General features: G+C 44.3%; 1 pseudogene; it reads right to left on the reverse strand.

The window, feature by feature from the left end:
- Window positions 1-7492, reverse strand: part of LOC121934357 — a 67980-nt pseudogene extending 60488 nt beyond the window's left edge.
- Window positions 7493-7726: the final 234 nt, after the last annotated feature.

Raw genomic sequence — 7726 nt, forward strand, 5'->3', positions numbered from 1 at the left:
GGTGCTTTGGAGTTTCTTTAAAAACAACAACAACACTATTCTGGTTCCTTGAAGTTAAGCTCAGTGGTTTTACTACAGCTTTAACGAAGAAAGGAAATTTTACTACAGCTTTAATGAAGAAAGAGCTTAAAGTACCCTGTAAGCCTCTCTCAGCTCCCCTTATTTATTTTCCCAGGCCAGAGTTCGCTTTTATAGAGGTGTTGTAGTGAAACTGTTCCAAGAGAAAGCCACTGGTATCAACACAGGATCAAACTTAAGGACTTTATCTTATGTGTCAAGAGAAAGACAAGTTTGGATGATGTGCCCAAACATTATGTTAGTCTTTGAAGAACACTAGCCAGGTGCACCTCCATGGCACCTGGGCCAAACAGCCACTGAAGTTAACCTCTCTCTTCTTCCCTCCACATCCCTTTCCCCTTGTATGCTGCTGCATCTAGTTCAACTACAAGCCTGAATTCATTTTGGTTGAATTCATTTTAGAAGCTGTCCTGGGAGTTTTTTGGCTAGAGCTTAAATGGTTCATGTAAGCAAGTCATATATAATTTACATGATTTGATGTACAAACTACTTATTAAAATACAGTATATTATTATATAACATGTTGTATTAATAGTACTATATTTATTCTTACCTCTGCATGTTGTAGTGGTTTAAGCATTGGACTATGACTCTGGAGATCGGAGTTCAATTTTCTGCTGAGCTATGGAAACCCACTGGGTGACCTTGGGCAAGTCACACTCTCTCAGCCCCAGAAAAACCCATGATAGGGTCCACATATGGCTTTATTGGTCACAGTCAGCACTTTGAATTGTGCCTGGAACAGACCAGCAGCCAGTGGAACTGTCAAAGACAAGGGAGCTGTGCATTTCTTGTAGCCAACCCCAGTTAATAATTTAGCGGCAGTTCTTTGGACCAGCTGAAATTTCCAAACACTCTTCAAAGGCAGCCCTACATAAGAATGCATTACAACAATTCAAACAGAATTTAAACAAATCATCTTATAGCCTCCACTGATCCAATGGCCTCCAGATGTGGGGAACAACAACTCCCATAATCCATTCTGGCCAAGAACAGTGAGAGCTATTGTCCAATATGTCTGCAGAAGGTTGTTATGATATACAAATGGCCTCCACCATTTGATCCAAATGAGCATATTTACTATACTACCATCATTATATTCCCCATGAAACCATGGGTATACTGCATTCTTATGCCTCTTATGGGGCATTGCATCCTGTTCAATTATGCCTATAGCCAGCAAGTAGGGAAAGGTCACAATAGGGTTACAACGTTCCTATAGGACACAGAAATTAGAGACAGTACACTCTCCTAGAGCAATGATTCTCAACCTCTGGACCTTCAGATGCAGTGAACATCAACTCCCAAAATCCCTGATTTATTAACCATGTTGGCTGGGACTTCTGGGACATGAAGTTCAAAACATCTGATGCCCAAGGGTTGAGAAGCTCAACTTTATAGAGTACACTCCCCAGTTTGCAGAAAGCATTACATCCTGTTTACATGTCGTCTATGGTTGAGATAGATTGGTCTGTAGCAGTATGTTGCCATGTGCCTTCAAGACATTTCCAACTGACAGTGATGCTAAGGCGACCCTATCTTGGGGCTCTTTCTGGGGCTGAGAGTGTGTGACTTGCCCATGGTCACCCAGTGGGTTTCCATGGCCAAACAGGGAACCAAACCCTGATCTCCTAAGGAGAAATCAGGGAGGGAGATGACTAAGTATAGCCCAGCACTAAATTCAGTTTAGCAACCATGCGAATTCTGCAGTCCAACCCTAACAGAGGTATAATTCTTCTGCAGTGAAATATGAGCCCTCTTGGAGTACAATTCTATAGAAGAATGGAATACAGAACAAGGGCATGCCTCAGTTAACAAAGTCTGACAACAGGGCTCACTTAAAAAAGTCTTGCTACGCTGCCGAGTTCCTCTATTTCCTCCTCCATCTAACTGGCAGAGTTTTAGTAGCATCAGCATTGGGAGGATGGTAAAGGTGGTTTGGAAAAACACAGACATTCACTGTCAGATTGCAAGTGTTCCTGCAGGAAACAATGCAATAAAGCCTGGACTGGGACAGAATTAAATCCTCCTCTAGCCAAGCCTCCTGGGGCCAGGTGTGCCTGCCTGTGACCAGCAAGTTAAGGGAAGCCTTCTTCAGCGGGTCAAAAAAGCACGGGTCTATAACTCTGGCCACCAAACAGAAGTTATAGAAAGGGTGGAGGCTGGTGAAAGAAAGCAAGAAAGAAAAGCATTCCTGGAAGAAACTATCAAGGGGTCTCCAGAAGGTTCACAATGTTTTTGTTAAGCTATGAAAGGCTTAACAGACCTGGTTCCTTCATCTCACATGTGTACATTGTTCGTTTTGGCTAAGATGTCTGCTGAAACAAGTTGAATTGTTCTTTTTTGTGGTGTACCAGAAACTCATGCCCAGTTTTTCCATGTTAATTCCATCTCCAAAATCACATTTTATGTCCAATAAATCATGCTGACGCACACAGCTACTTCCTGAACTGAGATAAACCTGTTTCAGCATCTTGGAGCCTTTAGTCAGGTGAGTTCCACCTTCACTCTCAAGTGGTGCGTCCAAACCAGAGAGCTGCCCATTCAGAGACAACCAGGCATGAACCATCGCAAGGCAAGGCAGCTGAGCAAGCCTCTTACAGCGATCCTGCGTTGGAAGGATGGCACATGAACACATGCCACTTGCTCCCTAAAATGGAAAAGTGAATAGGTACTACAGGTTGAGACTCCTTGATTTGGAATTCCAAAATCCAAAATATTCCAAAATTGTCCACATGGGTGACTGAAATAGTGACACCTTTGCTTTCTGATGGTTTCATGTACACAGACTTTGCTTCATGTACAACATTATAAAATAATGTGTATAAAATTACTTTCAAGCTATGTGTATAAGGTATATATGAAACATATATGGATTTCTTATTTAGACTTGGGTCCCATCTCCAAGATCTCATTAGATATATGCAAATCCACTTGTCCCTGCACCTGTGTTAGGGCTAGGGGCACAGGACCCCCGCAAATGTGGAAAAACGCAAACAATGTTTTTACCTGAGAGAACACCTCTCTAGGAATCTCTAGGTCCTCCAGGGCAACTCTGTGGTCAACCTCTGCCAGACATTGACCATAGAACTGCGCTGGAGGAGCTACAAAGGGCCAGTGGAGTGTTCTCTCTAGGTATCTCTAGGTCCTTCAGTGAGACTTTTGGTTAAAGAGTTGTACTGGAGGACCTGGCTATTCCTAGAGAGAACATATTAATACAATCTGCGATTAATCAAATCCGCACAAGTCAAAGCAGCAAATGTGGAGGGATGAGTGTATTCCAAAATCCCAAACACTCCTGGTCCCAAGCATTTCTGTTAAGGGAGACTCAACCTGTAGGCCTAAAAAAAAAGCACAGCAGGGATGATGTTGTTTCTGTACTGAGTTCCACCTGCCTCCTTTTTGGGGATCCCACTACTTCCAAACAAGGCTGGGCACTCATACCATCTTTCCCCAAACTAGTTCTGGAACTGAAAATCCCATCCTCCCAGCTAGATACGAGGATATGGCGTTTGTAGCACCACACACCTGGGGAACATCCATTTTTAGGAAAGACAAATTTACATTCTTAGGCGTCAGTGGGGATGTTGCTTGGTGCTTAAAAGATCTGGTGCCCAAGATACAAACTTGCTCAGAATTCCCACATGCTACAGGAGACACCTCAGAATGATTCAGGACAAAACAGAACTGAGACCGGTTCCGGAAAGGTTTCAAGGTAACAGCAAAATACTTCAAGGCACACTACAGAATTTCTAAGCACCGAGTTGAAGACCTTTGAAGCCTCCCGACTGCTTGATCTTCTTCAGAGCATCCTGCAATTATGAATGTTTTGTCATTCTAACATCCAACCAGCCGCCCGTCATTTTCTCAGAATATGCGCACTCAGGGTTCCACACTTTTCTCTCACAGAAAAACAAACAACCCTCTATTATGTGGCCCTCAGACGTACCTTGATCAGCACCAGTCAATTTTGGCTATTCACCTTTTTCTCAGGATGCCTAAATCTTTTACAAGCCCTTTAAGATCTGCAACACTCAAAGTGTTTTACTGGCATTCTCGGTCTGTCAATTCATGTCAGTTTCATGCCCACCAAGGGCCCACATACTTTCTCAGAGGCTCAATGATCTCACACATTCTTCCCACAAGATGGGAGATGCCACGCCAAGCCCACAAAAGAAGGCTCTCTCCAGAATCACTGTGACTTATTATTCTCGAGTACTGCTGAGGCCAGCATTTTGATAACCCTTTCATTCTACCATGGATTAATTCACGGATTTCGCATGTCTACATCTCACCACAGAGGTATTTAAGGGTGTCCGCCTCACCAGAGAGAATTGCCTGTGAACTCGCAGTTTTGGAAAACAATCAATTATGAGAAAGAGCATTTGGAAGAGTAAGAACGAAGGGTGTGGCCACACTGCAGCATTAAAGCAGTTTGGCTCCATTTTAACTGTCATGATTCTATGCTATAACATCCTGGGATGTGTCGATGTGGCGAGGCCCCAGAGCTCTCTGACAGGCGAGGCTGAATTGCTCACCAAACTACAAATCCCAGGATCCGGTAGCATAAAGTCATGGCAGTTAAAATGGTCTCAAACTGCTTTAATTCCTCAGTGTGGATACACTGAGACTTCTACCATCACAATTACAAACGAGAGGAACAGCTATAATATTCTATTCTGTACTGAAACAGACACATAGGATAATATCACACCACACTGTTATAGCACTATCATTCCACTTTAACTGCTACACCTGCTGCCTGTGGAATCCTGGGATTTGTAGTTTACGAAGGGGCATTTAGGATTTTCACTAAACTACAAACCCCTGAATTCCACAAGAAGCAGCCATAGCAGTTAACGTGAAATAGGAAAGCCAGTGTGGCATAGTAGCTTGAGTCTTGGACTATGACTCTGAAGAGCAGGATTCGAATCCTAGCTCAACCATGGAAACCCACTGGGTAAACTTAGGCAAGTCACACTCTCTCAGCCTCTAAGGTAGGCAATGCCAAACCTCCTCTGAACACATCTTGCCAAGAAAATCCCATGATAGATTCACCTTAGAGTTGCCATAAACTAGGAACGACTTGAAGGCACACAATGATGACAATGGCCTGTTACAGACTGCCAAAATAAAGCTGTTTCGGGTCTCTTTGGAGGTATGCTGTTTAAATGATGCATGCACCCTAAGAATCTGGAAGCTGCACCAAAGCTGCACTCCTGTGCTTAGGAATGGAGTGTGGCTTTGGTGCGACCTCTGGACTCTTAGGACCCATGCATCATTTAAATAGCATAACTCCAAAGAGATCCGAAGCAGCTTTATTTTGGCAGTCTGTAACAGGCCAATAGCACTGTAACAGCATAGTGTGATACTGACACACTAGTAGATACTCAAGCTCTCACAGAGTCACCTGTTCCTACCAGTGTTGGTCCTACCATCCTTTCCATCTAAGGAATGCGAAGAACCAGCAGACTTTACCTGATGAAGGTGGTCTTCCCTGTGGAATACTGCCCCACCAGAAGGACCATTGGCTTGTTGTCAAAGTCCGCATCTTCCAAAGCCGGGGAATGAAACTCATGGAACTTGTAATACTCTTCCAGCGGCAAAAGCTTGGTTTTGTACAGCTTTTTGAGGCCTCCGCTCACAGTCTGAAAGACCTCTGGGTCTTTCCGCCGCTTGTCATCGTGGCCCAGCCAGCTGAACATGTTGCCAACCCTGAAGAAGCCTCACAGATCAGCCCTTTTTATCCTTCTTGCCTGGCTGAGGATGGATGGATGGATGGATGGGAGAGGCAGTTCCTTCAGCTCAAGGGCAACTTCTCCTGTGGAAACTTCTTCCAGAGCTCAATGGGTTGGTGCCTATTCCCTTGCCTTCTGGGAAAACACCGTTGCTGCTGCTGCTGCCTTACTTGCTCCCTTCCTTGTCCTGTAATGAGAAAAATTATAAACAAATAAATACTTTAAATCAATAAAATAACAAAAATAACAATTACTATGATCACAGTTTATTTATACAGTGCCATCCGTGTATGTGACACTTTACAAACAGATGCAGAAAACGTTTATGTACTATTCAGTAATCTAAAATACAGTACTGTATTAAAATACAATTTAAACCTAGAGAGAGAGAGAGAGAGAGAGAGACATAGTGCAAAATAGAACAAAGTAGGCAGTACAGGTCCAAAACGCACTGCAGAAATAATCCAGTTTGAAACCGCTTTAGCAGTCCTGGCTCAGGGCTAGGGAATCCTGGGAACTGTAGTTCTGTGAGGCATTTCGCCTTCTCTGTCGGAGAGCTCTGGTGTCTTGATAAACTACAATTCCCAGGATTCCCTAGCATTCAGCCGAGGGCAGTTAAAGCGGTCTGGAACTGGATTATTTCTGCAGTGTGTTTTGCACCATAATCCAAATGCCAAACATATTAAAGATACCAATTAAATATACTAAAGACATAAAATGTGTTTATAGAGATAAAGAATGTATTTAAACAAATGGCGCTTTATATGGCGCTTTGCAAAGAACTACAACACAAAACACTCATCTTCTGTTCAATAACACAATATTCTGAAATACAACGAAATCCCCCCAACAGACACAACGCAAAATGGAACAAAAAACAATTATTATTATTATTATTATTATTATTTGCATCCCACTCTTCCACAACATTAAAAAACAATTTTTAAAAAATCATAGGAAAAAGGTGTATTAAAAGGAATTAACTCATTACAACGTAAAAACAGATAACTGTTAAAAGAGCCAAATACAAAGATGTTGGAGAAGGTTTTGCTTTTCCTGTTGTCTATTTTTCATTTTGTACAAAAATAAAAATTCAACACAAAAACAGGTGACTCTGAAAAGGGGCAAAAAGGAGCCAGAAGAAGTGAATTGCGTTAGAAAGCGAGGGAAGGTCACAACATTCATTCCCTTTGGATGAGGGTTAGGACTGTGACTAATTTCATGTCCTTCTTAATTAGGGCTATGGCGATTATTTCATCCTCTTTCGTTTCGATGCCGAGGACTATCACGGCTATCCGACTTCTTCCATTCTGAGCCACAGCCTCCTCGTTCCATCTCTATCTCGATCCCTTTCGGGAGCAGAGGCGCCGGACCCTCCTCGCGGCAGAAAGGAACAGCCATTACCTCCTTTAACGAACGAATATTGCGAGGCGCTTCCTTCGGAGGCAAGGCAAGGCAAGGCTCCTTCGGCCCCAAAGGCTCGGCTCAGGCTCGAAGGGCGAGGAGGACCCACGAAGCTCCTCTGCCCCGAGCGACGCTTCTCCGGAGCCGCTGCAAGGAAAGACCGAGGATGAATCACCTCAGGCGGCGAAGGAAGAGGCAGAGGAGGCGGAGCCGCACCATCACCGCCCTCCCGCCTCCGACTGCCACAGCTGCGGCCTTTAAAGGCCAGCCCTCACCGGAAATGCGCCCGGGGAACGGAAATGGGTGGAGGACTCCTGGCGACGCCACTCGCCAGCAACAAACATGGCCGCCGCGAGCCGCTTCCGCTCGTCTTTTTCGCGCACCTCCCTCTCTGACTGGCAGGAGGTGAGTGCTGCGCATGCGCAGATCGCTCTGACAGAAATTAAGGCGGTCAGTTTGGGAAGCGGGAGGAGAGCGACCCCTGGAGGGCAAGAGTGAGAATGGCG

Source organism: Sceloporus undulatus, chromosome 6 (genome assembly GCF_019175285.1).
Source record: "Sceloporus undulatus isolate JIND9_A2432 ecotype Alabama chromosome 6, SceUnd_v1.1, whole genome shotgun sequence".
NCBI classification, from domain to species: Eukaryota; Metazoa; Chordata; class Lepidosauria; order Squamata; family Phrynosomatidae; genus Sceloporus; species Sceloporus undulatus.